A 17,530-nucleotide genomic window follows, 5' to 3' on the forward strand; every position below is an offset into this window, starting at 1 on the left:
ATTTTGCATCTATTGATTCCAAACCCTTGTGTTCTTTAGATGGCTGACCACCCCTTGTACCATCGTGGAAATGGAATGGCTGGATTCGTGGCAGAGTTGGCAAGAGTCTCGTTCACGGCAGGATACCCCTATGAGCCGGAGTACACAACGATCCACCGCCTTGAAGGCGAGTTTCCCCACCGAGTCAGATTGGAGCTACATGGAATCCCCGGTTTCCTCCCTAACTTGGAAGCAGAAGGAGCCGGAGGCACGCATGAGCATGCCTGCCAGGAAGCTGCTTACAGTCTGATGACAACGCTCAGGGCCAGGCACGACCTGACGTTTCGGCATTCGGGTTACCGGTATCACCCTGGTCGTGGACCCAGTTCCATGGTCAGTAGGTTTCGGTCTGCCCGGAGTGAGCAAGACCCTACCTTCGATAGGATGTGCACGGTGCTGTAGGGCCTCGACCAGATGCATCACGACCTCCACGAAGCATCCAAGGCCTTGAACGACGCCAAGCTCACCCAGATCGTCCGTCTGCAAGATGAGATCGATCGGTTGAAGAAGGAGAACGCCAGGCTCAAAGGACTCCCAGAGCCCGGTGGTGCAAGGCTTCGCACTACGGCAAGGAAGCGAACCCGTGGGCCGCCCAGAGTTCAGTCTTACCCCGGTGCCCCGGATGAACCAAGACCCCTGATGCAGATGGTGCCAACCTCTCCGACCCCAGTGCCTGAGGAAGGTGTCTCCCCGTTCAACGCTGCAAGGAACCGCAGCAGGATCGTTGCAGTCTCTAGCAGCAGCGAGTCCGCTTCTGGTGAAGATGAAGATGGTCTCCCCAACCACTCCAGGAGCCGTTCTGAAGACGAGGAAGAAGATCCGTCTCCTGTCGTCGATCGTCGCTCTCCTTCCGTGCCCTAGACGTTGCCGTTAGCTTCGTTTTTGTCGTTGTGTGCTAGTTTTGGTGTGTTAGGTTTGCTTCACTTGGGGCTAGTGGTGAACCATAGCAGTAGTGGGGTTATGGTTGTACCGCCAGGAGTTGTGTGGTTTTTAAGTGTGTTTCTTAAGCAAGACAATTACAGTTCACTAATTAAATAAAGCCCCTGTTTGCTTAGCCGTTTCTTTTTCTTCTTTCTCTTTCTGTTCCCCGCTCCCGCAGATGGTGAACACCCGCCACGGCAACCACGACACCGACCAGTCCAGCACCGGAGGACCGCCCCCACCACCTCCACCAGAGAACCCGTCACTCGCCCAGATTCTTGCTAGCCAAACTCAGATGCTCTCTTGGATGATGCAGCAGATGCAACAGCAACAGCAGCAACACCAGCAAGTGCTACAGCAGCTCTTGAATCAGAATCAGAATGCCCAGCAACAGCATGGACCACCCCCAGTGCAGTCCAAGTTGCCAGAGTTTCTCCGTGTTCGTCCCCCGACCTTTTCAAGCACTACCAACCCCATGGAGGCAAGTGATTGGCTCCATGCTATCGAGAAGAAGCTCAATCTACTGCAGTGCACTGACCAAGAGAAAGTCTCTTTCGCCGCACACCAACTGATGGGTCCCGCCTCTGCTTGGTGGGATAATTTCCTGGTTACCCGCACCGCTACCACGGAAGTGACTTGGGTGGAGTTCTGTCTTAACTTCCGCAAGGCCCATATCCCTGACGGGATAGTCACACAGAAGAAGCGTGAGTTCCGCGCTCTGCAGCAAGGTACCAAGACGGTGACAGAGTACCTTCATGAGTTCAATCGCCTAGCGCGATATGCCCCCGAGGATGTTCGCACTGATGCCGAAAGACAAGAAAAATTCCTCGGAGGTTTGGATGATGAGCTGAAGAAGCAGTTGCTTTCGAGCGACTATGCCGACTTTGAAAAACTAGTGGATAATGCCATCCGTCAAGAGGACCAGCACCTCCAGATGGATAGGAAAAGGAAGGCTTCAAAGTTCAGGTCTAACCAGCCGCCTCCTCAGAAGCCTCGATTCTACACCGGCCCCTATCCTCAGAATCAGCAACACGGGCAATTGACCTTTATTGTCCGCCAACATCGTCCCTACAATCCCAACAACTTCTCCAATAGCTCGTCCCAACGTGCTCCACCTCAGCGTGCTCTTTCAGCACCAGTTCCCCGGCAACAGAACGCTCCTCCACCAACAGCTCAACCTCCTCTAGCCAGGAAGGATGCAGGTGCAAAGCCTGGAGTGTGCTACAACTATGGCGACCCAGGTCACTTTGCCGACAAGTGCCCGAAGCCGAAGCGCAGCGGGCAGAGGTTTGTACAAGCTCGTGTGAACCATGTCACTGCCGAAGAAGCACAGGCTGCGCCAGAAGTAATAGTGGGTACGTTTCCTGTCAACTCCGTACCTGCTACAGTACTTTTTGATTCTGGTGCTACACACTCTTTTATTTCAAGAAAGTTTGTGGGATTGCTTGGGTTAAGAAGGGAAAGGTTAAGAAACCCGATGCGGGTTAGTTCTCCAGGGCATAGTATGTTTTCGAACCTTTATAGCCCTAAGGTGCCTATAGAAGTCCAAGGGACATCCTTCCTAGCCAATCTCATCCTTCTCGAATCCAAAGACCTAGATGTCATTTTGGGAATGGACTGGCTTACCAAGCATCAAGGAATGATTGATTGTGCCAAGCGTACAGTCACCTTGACCAGCGAAGGTGGTAAAGTGGTGACTTATCAGTCGCCGGAGTCAGTGTCAATCAGGACTTGTTTGAATCAGATGGAAGCCGAAGAGCAACCCTCGGAAACAGTCAAAGATCCGAAGAAGTTGGAAGACATACCAGTGGTTTGTGAGTATCCGGAGGTGTTTCCAGATGATCTCACAACGATGCCGCCAGAAAGAGAGATCGAGTTCCGTATCGACTTGGTACCAGGAATCGCACCGATCTATAAGAGACCCTACAGGATGGCAGCTAAGGAGATGGCAGAAGTGAAGAAGCAAGTGGATGAACAGCTCCAGAAAGGTTATATCCGACCGAATACCTCGCCTTGGGGTGCCCCGGTTATTTTTGTTGAGAAGAAGGACAAAACTAAGAGAATGTATGTGGACTATCGTGCTTTGAACGATGTCACCATCAAGAATAAGTATCCTCTGCCAAGGATTGATGATCTGTTTGATCAGTTGAAGGGAGCCAAAGTTTTCTCCAAGATCCATTTGAGATCAGGGTATCACCAATTGAGAATTCGGGAAGAAGATATTCCCAAGACGGCATTCACTACTCGCTATGGCTTGTATGAGTGTACGGTAATGTCGTTTGGACTTACTAATGCCCCGCTATTTTTCATGAATCTCATGAATAAGGTGTTCATGGAATACCTGGATAAGTTTGTGGTTGTCTTCATTGATGACATTCTTATCTACTCCAAGTCAGAAGAAGAGTAGTGGTTGGGCTACTGCAACGTGGCGTAACGTTGAGTAGTGGTTGGGCCTGTTGCAACGTGGTGTAACATTGGACAGTGTTGTGGTACTTTATAACTGTTACTTACTTATTCTTTACTGTATTCTATTACCTTTATTCTTTTAATCTCTGTTATTTGTTTAACTGCTGCTTTATTGCAACTAACCCTAGCCTGTCCTTGTTAATCCCTATGCATCATTTATTTCCCCCTTAGTCCGTGTTACTTGTTGAGTATGGTGGTTTGTACTCAGTCTTGCTTAACTTTCCCACCCTAGAGCTAGAAGTCGAGTCCGATGGAGGTGCCTCTCAGGAGTGAGCTGTTCCGCCGTCGAAGCGTTGCCTGTGGACTGGAGCCGTACCCGCTGGAGCTAGTCTACCTTTTTCTTTCCGCTGCATTTCCGCTAGAATAAGTTTAATTTTCAGTTGTTTCTAAGAACGATGATTATGTAATCAACATTGTCTTTTTGTGTACCCTGGCTGGTCCTGGACAGGATTTAATACACAATTAAGTTCAAAAATTCGTGTGAGGAATTTCTGTGCGTGACACTCCCTCTGCCCCTCCCCCCGCCGTCTCACCCACGCGCCCCCTGCCCTCACTGCGCCGGTCGCCGTCGCCGCTCCCTCTGCCCCTCACCCGCCGTCTCACCCATGCGCCCCCTGCCCTCACCGCGCTGGTCACCGCCGCTGCTCCCTCTGCCCCTCACCCCGCCGCGACTTACCCAAATCAACCACCATTAATCTCCGGTGAAAAAGAAAGAGGTAACCTACAGTTCTTTCGTAATTCCTGTGTAAAATGGTTAACGTTAGTAGCTCATGCTTTAGTATAGAGCTGTTTCTGCTCCGAATTCAGTTGAATTCCCATGCCGGTTCTTGATTGGGCGATTTTGTCCTGGATTTTCTTGTTTGAGCAACAGGAAGAATTTGGAAGGGAGATGGTTCTTGATTCTGTTATGGCTTTCAGTTCATGTGAACGGCCCAAACCTTTCAGTTATTTCTTCACGGAATTAACATTACTTCATGTCCCAAAATCTTGGTTTTTGTAGTATGTAATGCATAATTTGTAAACCTTTGCTGTTCTTCACTTGTTCCTGTCATTTTCCTTTGTAAGTTTTCCATGAATTATACTGTGTGTAGTAAATCATGTGTTGGTTAGCTTGCGTCCACGTACTGACATACTGTTCCTACTGCAATTTTGCGTTAGAGCTGGGTCCTGGGGTTTACCGCATTGCCTAATTTGCACCCAACATCAATTTACCTTCTTATCTAAACTAATATTAGCTTGTATGCGCTAAAGAGGGTGCGAATTTTCAGATCGTTAGGGTACTTGCAGACTGAATTTCGTTTCAATTTTTGTTCCCGATTTTCAGACCAGCATGCTCTCCTATTTCAGGGCAACTCCATATCACTGAGCTTATTTTAATGGGAATATGTTTATGACTGCCTTATTGAGCTGGCTCCACTGATAATGTCATTGTCAATCTGTTATCAGCATATACTCGTGTTGCTTGATAGAAGATCATTGATAAATGAATATTTACTTTGCTTACTGATATTTGATAAGAGTGCCAATTCTAGCACAACTTGCAATGTTTTAGTTATCTTAGCTTGTGCATTCGTGCTCCGTATTCATTTGTCATATTGATGTAAATTGGGGTAGTAATGGAAGTGTCAAACAATGAGTGTTCAGTCAAATAGACCAAGGTTCTTTTTTGTTGCTGGCAGCTTGGCTGGTATGTAAGTTGGACCAAGTCCTGTTGATATATTGTAGTACACTTTACTTTGTATATGGTTGCTTGCACATCAATTTTATTTGATTTCCATAGAATATTTTGATTCCTTTTTTTACATTGTTCTACACTACAAGTTCAAGCATAATGAACCTTTAAATATGATACAGTAAATTAGAAAGATCAAAGGAGTTAAATTAATTCTTCATTTTATTTCCGTATTTGCACCGCAAGTGAAGGTAGAAATTCAATTATGGAATACAAAACAGTGCATATTATGTTACATCTCAAGCCTGCTAGGGCTGCACATGTACATGTTGAGCTTATATTTTACTCTAAATAGTTCTAGGAGTATTTTAAATAGTTTCTTTATGGTGAAATCACTGAATAATTCCACCCTGTTGTTATGCTTGCAAAGGATTGTATTATCTAAACTAATATAAAAAGTAGCAGTTCGTTCTTTTCTAAGTCCACCCAGAAAAGTATACACAAGAGTTTGCTGATCATCAGATCTGTCCATCAACGATCCAGATTTCAAGTTGGATTAACCATCCAATTAACACTGCAATTAACAGCCCACGACGACCACACCTACGCGCCCCCTGCCCCTCACCGCACCGGTCGCCGCCGCTGCTCCCTCGGCCAGCGACGATAGCAGTCGCGCCTCCCCCTCGGTCACCGCCTCTCCTCAGCCCCTGTCCATCTCTCCCTCTCCCGGCGCCCTCCCTCACCCCGCCGTCGCCGCGGCCGTGCCTCACCCTCAGTCGCCGCCCCTCAGCCCGCCGTCTATCTCTCCCTCTCCCGGCGGCAGTCGTGGCCCTCTCTCTCACCGGACGGCGAGGCCGCTATTTCCATTGCCGGACACCGCGCTGATGCCCCTCACCCTGCCTGTCTCCACCGCCGCTCCCTCGGTCCACTGTCCCCGCCGCGCCTCCCCCCGGTCGTCGCCCCTCAGCCCACCACGGACTGCCACGCCTCTACCCCAGCGAGGAGCAGCAGCGACCCTCTCTCTCACCGGACGCTGTGCCCGCTTGTCTCCCTCACCGGACGCCGCCGCGCTCGCTTTCTCTGGACTCCAGGCCCGCTGCTCCCTCTGCCCCAAATTTCAGAGAAAATATTGCCCACGTATTTGTTTAGTTGCTTTCCTTTGCTGAGGTATATGAACTCCAAAATGTTTTTTGAATCATGTGCGCCATTACAAAACGTGAACCCTGATGATTCTGCCATTATACACCTTTTAAATGATTACTGAGAAAGGAAATGATCAGCTCAGCTCATTTTTCCCAAGTTTTGCACCTTGTGAAATTACTACGTCAGAGACATTTGATTCACAAGATTCTTGCCAAAGCACCACACCGTGTTGCAATTCTTGAGCACAGAACATAAGCATACAGTACCAAGTATGGATGTAATCACATTGCTCCTCTTTGGATGATTGTTCCAAGGTATATAATACTGACATGGTGTGCTTGTAGAGTTCAACGGCTGAACTAATGTCTTCCGGTGCCTATATTTGAGTATGAGACCAAGGAATTAGAATATTTTAATAACCCAAGAAAGATCGCAACATAACCCACGAAAACAAGCAGAAGGTAGAATGGTAGGCTACACATGTTGTATACTGAAATCAGTAGTCGCATGCTGTGTACAGATCAACTTTGTTTGGTATAATCTACAAGTTAGGAGGCAAGTCTAATGCTATTTGTCATATGATACACTTCATTTCATAATCTTGACATGCTTATACTTGTTTCCGTTGATTAAAGATGCTTCTTCGCCCTTCTCGATACATTCATTTAGTTGTACTGCACAACCCACAATAGATCTAATGCTGTATGCAGTTGCTATCTAGAATAAACCCTTATATTAGTATTGTTTCCACGTCAGGGTTGCCACCCATATTACTATCTTGACATTTTGGAGCCATTCTGGTTCTTATATTTAGCACCAAGTTAAATCTGGAGGCTTTCTCAATTAATTTGTAGAGTATGGCTCATGGTTTTGCATGTCCAATAACTTCTCTCGGCTCCATTTCAGAGACTTGGAAGACCCCTAAAATGTACTGTATCCCCCAGTTCAGATGAGCACTAAAAGAAGAGACAGAAAAGAAAAGACCAAGAGACTGCTGCCTGTCAAGAAATGGAGGAGATCAAATTCAAGGAACCATTGTTGGATGGTAAGTCAAGGATTCTTCATTGCTTATAAGCCTTCCTGTTATTCTAAATATGTTAGCACTTTCAAAAGGAATACTTCATCTGCTTCTCTGTATAATATCAGTGCTCTGAACTAATTCTCAATCTTTTTTGGGAGATATCACTGCTATGAATGTACTGTGCAGTGGTACTTTCTGAACTTACAGACACTAATCTGGTTCTGAGGATGGTTATATTATTTCTATCCATAAGTAGCTACAAAATGTCGATAGCACAGTCTGCTTGGATGAGAGTATTGATGAGCTCGCTGATTTCTGCGGTGGTGATTGCAATGTTAGCTCAGTTAGTAATCCTCTGATGGAATTTAAATTTACTGATGTCGGTTTAGCAGTTTAGAGATGTTTTTTTGGAACTCTTGTGATCCTCAATGTTCATACAATCCTACTAAAACTGGAAGAGGAATTAGGGTTGGTAGCTCTAGGGAAGACGTAATTCGCTTTATATCTTTTTGCCTCTTGGCTGGGATTTGAGAACTGAGTTAAGAGAAAAAAAATGGGGTGGAATCGGTAATCACCAAGTACCACTTCGTTCAATTTTGTTTTTTAAAAAACATCCATTTTATTAAAAGCTAAAGTTTACTGCAAACGGTTGCCCATTTGCCCTTGCCCACTACTGTTACACTTATATACGCGATTATAAATAATCAGATATGCGGAGTTACTTGAAAGGCTTTGTTGCATTGATCATACTCATACTTCTCCTTGGTGGTAATGTAATTTGTGCTAGCTGCATATTCTGCCCCCTTTATTCTTGTGAAACTTCTCTTTTTCTCCATGAAAACACATCTAGATCCTTTCACTGCACATGAGAACACCCCCTGAACTTGTTTTTTTCTCTCCTGTTGGTTCCAGGAAAGTTCTGAGAGAGATGGCATCTGGAGGGCGTGACTGTGAGCATGTGAGGCTAAAGTTGGCAATTGTAGTGGAGGTGATATATCATCTGTCTTCCTTCTATCTGCACTGAGTAGCAAAGCTGGAGATGAGAAGAAGACTGGTGGCAATTCATAGGGACAATATTTGCCCGCAAAAAGTGAACAACGATCTAGACAAGGGTTGTATCCAGCAAAGCCAAACAGTTCTGTAAGTATTCTTTTCTTCCCCTTTTGTTTATTTCTCAAGGACTTTCCAATTCTTTCATGTTGAGTACTGATAAAATGGAGTTCCAAACTTCTAATCAAGAAGCAAATACTCCTTCACATGTCATGATCTCATGGGTGAAAGCTAATGTTCTTATCAATGTTCCTCGAATAAAACAGATGCATTTTCAATCATAATATGGTCGTGATATTTATATTGTACAATTCATGTGGTGGGGTGTGGTTGTCTGGGCCAATGAAACCTTTCTAAGGGCATTATTGTTAGTTCAGGGGGTCTGCTATAATTAATGTTCAGGGTGGAATATTAGATTCTTGGAATACTGTAATACATAAGTAAAGTTATTTAACATGGATGAATGGTCTAAACAATCAGAAATGAAGCATATATTTTCGTAATATTGTTGGAGCCACAATTTTCTATACGTGCATAGAAATTTGGTAGCTGAAGTACACAGCTGTTCCTGGCTACCAAGCAAGTCTCATGATTTTATTCACCTTTCAAGCCCATCACTGTTTGTTTAATATCTTTGAGCTCATATCTGATGACTGACAATATTTCAAATACCATCATGCATAAATATTTGATGAGCACTGTTCTTGGTTAATTTTCTTATATTGGAAGCATGCTGGAACATAACTGGACTACATACTCTTACATTGGAATACTTTAACTTGGTAGGGTAATGTTCCGAATGTTTTTGTCATGATATATTTCTTTATTTGCAGAAGAAATGGTTCTGCTGCATGCAACCTACTGCTGCTGAATCTTGAAGATCATGGGCTTATTATTGGATTGAGGAAGCGGCTACCTTGTTAAAATCTCAAAAAGCTCCACGATATCCATGGGAACTTGTTAGCAAATCTGCAGGTAAAGTCCTGCCAAATGTTTTGATGGATACAAATTCCAAGAAGGTACATTTTAATGTCTCTGTTTCCAGCAATAATTGAACCTAGAATAAACTTAGGAGTAAATCTGCAGGTATACTTATGATGCACTGAAGTGTTATGCACCAGGAATGGTTGAAGTTCTCATTGTCATTGATAGTGTGCAGAACTCAGCATTTTTAGAATGAGAGGTCAAAGAGCAGCTACAAGTTCATTTTGAGCATTATGTTAGACTACTTTTGCTTCTTTTTACTGATTATTATTCACTTACTGTTTTTACAGATCCAGAAGATAAAGTCTGGAATATCTGAAGTTTGAGAGGTGATTCCATTTTCTTTCTAATTCTAAGAATTATAAGGAGTCAGCCAACCACAGAAACAAAGTGCAAGCTGCATACTAATCTCAAACAAAAAACAGTGTAGATACTACTGACATTTAGATGTTAAATCATCGATTTTTCTGTTTTTAACCCCAACATATATGAGCAACCAACTTGTGACTTTTGAAAAGCAGCTTTCCTTTTTAGGAATACAATTTTCCACTATAATCTTAAGTTGGGCATTTGCACAAATAACAGAAACGATTGATTGAGAGCAGCTATGACTTTGACTTGTATATTTATTTGATTCAGCAGTGTATATCCGTACAAATGGAAAAGAACCATAAAATGAGCTGAAATTGATTAAAAGTTAATAGAGAGTGGACCTCTGATAATATATATGAGACTGAAAACCATTGATACTCCTGTCCAAATCTTAAGTACAGAGAGATAAGAAATTCTGAAGTAAAACAAGAAAAAAAAAACAAAGCCAGCTAATGTTATGTAGTACAGTAAAAAATGTTATGTAGTACAGTAAAACAAGAAAAAAAAACAAATCCACCATCCCTAAAATATACATATATTGCCTGCACAAAGGAAGATCACAAGTGAGATCAGAAGGGAAAAATATTTCCCACGGAATGGCATCAACTAATTTGTTCTCCCTGCAATGAAATTCAACATATGGATTCACTCTTGAAAATTTTCTAAACTGAGATAGTAAGAAAATGAATAGGGGAGCCAGACACAAAGGTGATGACTCTTTACCTTGGCTAGCTTAGATGATAAAAGGGAGGGCTGATCATGAACAAATTATCATATTGAAGAGCCCATGTAAGTGAATAAGACAAGGTACTTGTAGTAAAAAAAAGGATCTGTAGATAGCCTATGATGCTAGAAATCGCATGTCAACCTGCAAATAAAAAGAAGAAAAGGAACTTTCAGTAGGCAACACAGTATACACCTTTGACTCTTTTTGTTTTGCAGAATTTTGTGTACTGCGTTGACGCGCTTGCTGTGGCGGTACTCGTCAAGAAGATGTTCCGCGTGTCCGACACGGTCACCGAGCTCGTCGTGTCCTCCCACCGAGCTTGCGTGTCCTCGCTCCACTGCATCTGCAAGAAATGCAGCGACGACGTGGAGTTTCCGGCGACGGCTGCGGCGAGGCAGGTCACCGTGGTCGAGGCGGTCCAGGTGGGCGTGTTCCAGAATGTGATGATGCTGCTGCAGGTTGGGTGCAGGGAGGCAACAAAGGAGAAGGCGACCGTGCTGCTCAAGTTGATGATCAAGTATGAATCCAGAGGAAACTGTATTGATGCCATGGATTTCAGAGGGCTCAAGAGGGTTTCTTGAACCGAAGCAAAAACTAAATTGTAATTATGAGAATATGTCTTAGAATAGGTCCATATATACACATGGTACATCATGCAAGAATTTTAGTTAGGAAATGTACAGATGTTAAGGATGTTTTGTCTTTATAAACATTTTTGATTTGCTTGATATTATATTGTGGTCTAAACATATATGTACTATATCCCCAAAATGTTCATACAAGTTTGAGTTTAAGATCTGGAGAGGTGTATGAAAAAATGAATCTTTGGTCCAAACTCAGTTGCCAGAATCAAGGATGTGAATTCTTGATTGTCATTGCCAAGGAAATGCATCTACAATCACAACTTCGATCTCTACAAGAGTTGTGATATAGCTGCCAGCTTTGAATGATTTATGCATTAATTATATTTTCCAAATCCTAATTTACGAATTTGGCACTGTATAGTTAGTTTTTATGGCATGCCAAGAGACTCTGGATTTCTTATGTTTGTTACCCCATTCATATTTCTTAATTGCTCTATCTGCCGGACTTCGATTCTATGTACTTAATTATAAATATGACCAATATAGATATTGACACGATAAAGAAATAAAATGTTTGTGTATTTTTTATTGTATTAAATTATAATACAATTATAATAAAACACCATCTTTGAGCATAACATAAGTGATATATAATTTTTTTTAATAAACTCCATCCAGTATATGTCAATATGCTTTGCACGTGCACGTTTACTAGTTTCTCCAAAGGCATACGTAAGAACGGCCAGAATTGCCACTACTCACACCATGAAGTGTACCAGCTGGACTCGCTCTCGCTGCATGACAGCGACGTGTGCCACGACCCGGGTGCCACATCCGGCTCGTTGGAAACGCTAGAGCTACCGATCACACAGTTGCTGAACGCAACACCGGGGCATCTGGTGTCCATTGCGTCGCTGCCAACGCTCTACCGCGGGAAGTATGGCAAGGGCCTCCAGGCGGACGGCTACCTCACCGAGAGCCAACGCCATGGCAAGTCAGGCTACAGCCTCACCAGGCTGCTCTCCCGCCTAAACAAGATCCGCATCATCGAGAGGTACATAAATCTAGCATCTCCCATTTCTTCGACCAATTAGGCAGTTGTTAGGGCAGTCCCAATGAATGGTTTCTTGATGCAGTTTCCAAGAGAGAAAGAAGACAATTAAAGTGCAATAGAAACTATTCTTCCTAATCCATAGTTTCTACAACAATTTCTATACTAGAGATAACTTAAATGCAATAAAAACAATGAAGAGATCAACTGTGGCAAGCAAAGCATATAGCCTGATTCATTTCTATATATCAGATGAAACATCTTACAACAAAGAACATATAGGAATATTGTTCGCCGTCCGGACTACCGCATACAATTTCCCAAACCATATATTAAACATACCAATCCAGAAAATTGGTTAGCATATCTGAACTATTAATTTCATTGAGATGGTTAGCATATTGGTTTCATTGCACAAAATTGGTAAACCCACCTGATGGTTAGTATCGCCGGCGGCCGGAGCAGAGGTCGCAGCACCGTGGGCAGCTGGAGAACTAGATCGTTGCATGGAACCACTGACTCGATCCATTCTCTGAGAGGGGCGGCAACTGAGGGCGCGGGAGATGAGCGCGTGCAGGAAGAGTGAATCGAGAGCGCGTACAGGAAGAGTGAAGCAGGGCTACGCGCGGGAACGGAGGAGAGGGAACCAGAGCGCGCAAGAGAAGTCGGCGGCGGCGCAAGGGATCTGGGGGAGAAGAGGAAGAAACGACCTGAGTCTCCCCATCGCTAGTTCTACCGTTTCTTAGCGCATCGGTGTGCGAGAAGACTTGGTTTTGTTCAGAGGAAATGGTGTCTTCGTTTTTCCTTCTCTCTCCATAATAAAGCTGGTGCCACCTCAGCAAATTGTTAAGTTATCAAGATAATTAAGATACATAGAAACTATCATTAATGTCCTATTGGGACTACCCTTAAATCAAACATGAAGTGCAACTAATACTGAACAGGCCGCATGGGTAGCATTCGGTGGTTCTCGCGGAGGATGCAGCAAGGTACATGGATTTCAGAGGTGGCGATGACACGATAATAATCCCGGCTGTTAGATAATTCAATTCAATCATAAACAATAGATTACGAATTTAAACCCTAATCAATACATGATCACCGGTTAATTCAAATGCGAAAAACTAAATAAACCTACAGATGAAGCCATCTGATTCCCATCTTTTCTTTCCTTCAATTCCGTCTTCTTTCCTTCGACTCCGGCGAGATTAGATCACTGATGATCTGTTCTGAATCTCTGACCTTTGGGTCACCAACGGCACTGCCCTGAAATCGCTGCACGAAACCCTTCCAGCACGTCTCTGATCGGAAGAGATTGATTTCGAATTTCTGGTTGCGAGAATAAGCGACACGAGCGTCCCCGTGGGCTCCTCTTCTTTTATATAGCACTGGTGGGCCTCGGGGGCTTTTCCTAATCCGATTCTGACCCGTAACCACCGATCGCAGTTACGGTCCGTGAGGGTTACGAATTTTAGAGTTAGAAATAGATTACGGATAGGATTACGGTGGTTATATCCTTTCCTAAAATATCGGCTAATCGATAAATCAACCAACATTCTCCCCATGATTTAGAGGTTAATTACGAGTCCATCATATAATATAGCTCCCCAAAACAATGTGTCGCAGCAACATTTAGCATCATTGAGACAACAAGACTTATAGTTCACTATATCACATAAATAAACCCTTGATTAATTAAGCGGGTGTTGATTAAACTTAATTGCTTTGGTTTCCAGGATCATATTTAAGGTCATTACACAATCCCATGTTGGCTACATGTTCTTTGAACAAATTGGAAGGTAAGCCTTTGGTTAACGGATCCGCAAGCATTGATTTAGTGTTTATGTATTCAATTTCAATTGTTTGATCATGTACTCTATCTTTCACAACATGGTATTTAATGTCAATGTGTTTGGTAGCTTCACTTGACTTATTATTACTCGTATAGAAAACGGCGGCCTCATTGTCACATTATATTATCAGTGGTCTTTCAATGCTGTCAACCACTTATAATCCCGGGATAAAATTTTTGAGCCATACAGCCTGCCCCGTTGCGTGATAACATGCCACAAATTATGCCTGCACTGTCGACGATGCAGTCAGTGTTTGTTTAGTACTTTTCCATGAAATGGCTCCCCCCGCGAGAGTGAATATATACTCAGAAGTAGATTTTTTGGTATCTAAACACCCTACGAAGTCAGCATCCGAATAGCCTATAACTTCAAGCTTATCAGATTTTCTGTATGTGAGCATGTAATGTTTAGTTCCTTGCAAATAACGCAATACTTTTTTTACTACCTTCCAGTGGTCCATACCTGGTTTAGACAGATATCTGCCAAGCATCCCGGTTACAAACGCCAAGTCTGGTCGTGTACAAACTTGAGCATACATTAAGCTTCCGACAGCTGAAGCATATGGTACCTTAGTCATTTCTTTTTCTTCCAATTCATTTCTCGGACTTTGGTATGAACCAAATTTATCCCCTTTCATAATTGGAGCAGGTGATGTCGAGCATTTGCTCATATTATATCTTTTCAATATTCTGGAAATATATGATTTTTGAGATAATCCTATCACCCCTTTGGACCTATCTCGGTGAATCTCGATACCCAAAACGTATGATGCATCACCGATATCTTTCATATCAAATTTCGATGTCAAAAATTCCTTGGTTTCTCGCAGCAGATTCTTGTCACTGCTTGCTAATAAAATGTCATCTACATAGAGTACTAGTATAATGAATTTCCCACCTTTAATTTTGGTATAAATGCAGTGTCCACCTTATTTTCCTTAAATCCGAATTTCTTGATAATTTCGTCGAACTTAAGGTTCCATTGTCTTGACGCCTGTTTAAGTCCATAGATAGATTTTTTAAGTTTGCATCACATATGGCTCTTTCCTTCCACAACAAAACCTTCCGGTTGAGCCATGTAAACATTTTCATTTAAGTCGCCATTTAGAAATATCGTTTTCACATCCATTTGATGGAGTTCTAAATCATAATGTGCCACTAGCGCCATGACAATTCTGAATGAGTCTTTCTTAGAGACAGGAGAAAACGTTTCATTGTAATCAATTCCTTCTCTCTGCGAAAAACCCTTCACCACAAGTCTTGCTTTGAATCGTTCGATATTTCCTTTGGAGTCCAATTTAGTTTTGTAGACCCATTTGCAGTCTACTGTTTTTACTCCTTTAGGAATTTCTACTAGATCCCACACTTTATTTTGGCTCATTGATTTGAGTTCATCTTCCATGGCTTGAATCCACTTGGATGAATTTTGATTGCTTATGGCTTCTTTAAATGAGGTGGGGTTGTCTACCTTCCCAATATCTTCACCCATGTAAATTTCATAATAATCAGGGATGGCAGATCTCCTGTTCCGTTGTGATCGTCTTAATTCTTGATTGTCATTATTGACCACAGACGGTTCAGGATCAGGTTGCGGAATTTTTTTCTTCATTATGTATCACAGGACTGTGTTGAGGCTCATTATTTTCATGAGTTTCGGTATTTTCCTCGGCAGTAGCTGTAGCGCCAACAGTGGGAACTACAGTTTCTGGTACATTATGAAAAATAGGGACATTATTCCCTTGGATTTCCAGAGGAGAAGAAACACTCACCCGAATTTCCTCAAGATTAATTTCCCTTTCCTGTGAACTCCCCGTTTCATAATTTTCCAAGAAGACAGTGTGTCTGGTTTCTACAAATTTAGTAACACGGTCTGGACAGTAAAATCGATATCCCTTAGAATGCAACGGGTAACCGATAAAATGGCAGCTCACAGTCTTAGGGTCTAATTTCTTTAATTGGGGGTTGAATAATTTACCTTCTGCATGGCAGCCCCACACTTTCAAATAATTCAATGTTGGTTTTCTTCTGGTCCATAATTCATACGGAGTTTTCGGCACAGACTTGCTTGACTCCGTTTAGTATGTGTGCAACCGTTTTTAATGCCTCAATCCATAATTTATTTGATAAGTTGGAGTGACTAAGCATGCTCCGCACCATCTCCATGAGTGTGTGGTTGTGTCTTTCTGCCACTCCATTTTGTTGAGGCTCCCCAGGCATGGAATATTGAGCAATAATCCCCTGAATCTGAAGATATTGAGCAAATGGACCAGGACTTTGCCCAAATGGAGCATGTTTCCCATAGTATTCACCACCACGGTCCGATCTCACTATTTTAATTTTTGCGTTGTGCTGGTTTTCAACTTCTGCTTTGAATATTTTGAATTTTTCGAGAGATTCGGAACGATCGCTTATGGGGTAAATATATCCATAACGGGAGTAATCATCCGTAAATGTGATGAATGAATCAAAACCATCTACAGATGTCACTGGGAACGGTCCACAAATATCAGTCTGAATTATTTCTAGTGGACTCGTGCTCCTAGTGGCTCCTTTCTTAATTGATTTAGCAAATTTTCCTTTAACGCATTCTATGCAATGATCAGCGTCAAAAAAATCTAAGGGCAGTAATAATTCTTCTTTAATGAGACGTTCGATTCTCCCCCTAGAAATGTGGCCTAAGCGATAGTGCCACAATTTCGATGAAGTCTCATTTTTATCATTGCAGGCATTTATGACATTCATCACAGTATGATCCAAACAGAGCAAGTAAAGTTTGTCTCGCACGAAGGCAAGACCAATTACTTTATTTAGATACTTAATGTAACAAGTTCTCTTGGAAAAATAACAGTCATATCCTGACTCTGCTAGGACTCTAACTGAAATAAGATTTCTTTTAACGGAAGGAGCAACTAAGATATTATTAAGTATTAAATTGTAGCCACTGGGAAGCTTGAGTGCGAGGTCTCCAACAGCCTCCAGTTCAATCTCCGCTCCATCAGCTACTCTTAGGATGTGCTCCCCATTTCTTAGCGTCTGGACACCATTCAATCCCTGTAATGAATTAGTAACGTGCACAGTGGCACCTGAGTCAACCCACCAAGAATTTTGGAAAAACTCAACATATAGGGATTCATTAACGTTGGAAATTTCATTAATTTCATTTATACCTTTACGGGCCAACCACTCCTTAAAGCGAGGGCAGTCTCTGTGCCAATGTCCATCACTATCACAGAAAGTGCAGTGAGGACTCTTGAATTTTGGCCCAGCTGAAGGTTGAGCAGTTGATTGAGCAGTCTTACTCCCTCCTTGTTTTGGAGGGTGAGATGACTTGCCCTTTTTCTTTGATTCAGAGGCTTCTCCTTGATGGAACCTTCTCTTGCCCTTAGAGTTGACGAGGTTGAGCTGGTCAATATGTTTCTGCCTTTTGGCCTTTTGACGCTCTTCCTCTTCCACTGCGTGGGAGATAAGCTCTGAAATGGTCCACTTTTCTCTTTGAGTATTGTAATGAATTTTGAACAGATCATAATCAGAGTTTAGTGAGTTCAGGATGAAATGGACAAGATAGGCTTCTGAAATTTCCATGTCCATCGTCTTTAGTTGATGAGCCATGTGTGACAATTTCATGATGTGTTGTCGGATGCCTTTCTT

General features: G+C 42.9%; 1 long non-coding RNA gene across 4 annotated transcripts; it reads left to right on the top strand.

Annotated features, from left to right (window-relative positions):
• The first annotated feature begins 4,069 nt into the window (after window positions 1-4,069).
• On the top strand, window positions 4,070-11,142 carry LOC121053934. Of its 4 annotated transcripts, none has more exons than XR_005811440.1 (7): window positions 4,070-4,142; window positions 7,148-7,286; window positions 8,175-8,402; window positions 9,146-9,287; window positions 9,399-9,495; window positions 9,587-9,625; window positions 10,611-11,142. It is a non-coding gene; the product is annotated as an uncharacterized LOC121053934 (long non-coding RNA). The 4 variants fall into 4 exon arrangements; XR_005811441.1 differs by lacking the exon at window positions 4,070-4,142 and adding an exon at window positions 5,728-6,265; XR_005811442.1 differs by lacking the exon at window positions 4,070-4,142 and adding an exon at window positions 6,275-6,555 and having other exon boundaries at window positions 9,146-9,331.
• The last annotated feature ends 6,388 nt before the right edge of the window (window positions 11,143-17,530 follow it).

The sequence above is a fragment of the Oryza brachyantha genome, chromosome 3, assembly GCF_000231095.2.
Source record: "Oryza brachyantha chromosome 3, ObraRS2, whole genome shotgun sequence".
Taxonomy (NCBI): domain Eukaryota; kingdom Viridiplantae; phylum Streptophyta; class Magnoliopsida; order Poales; family Poaceae; genus Oryza; species Oryza brachyantha.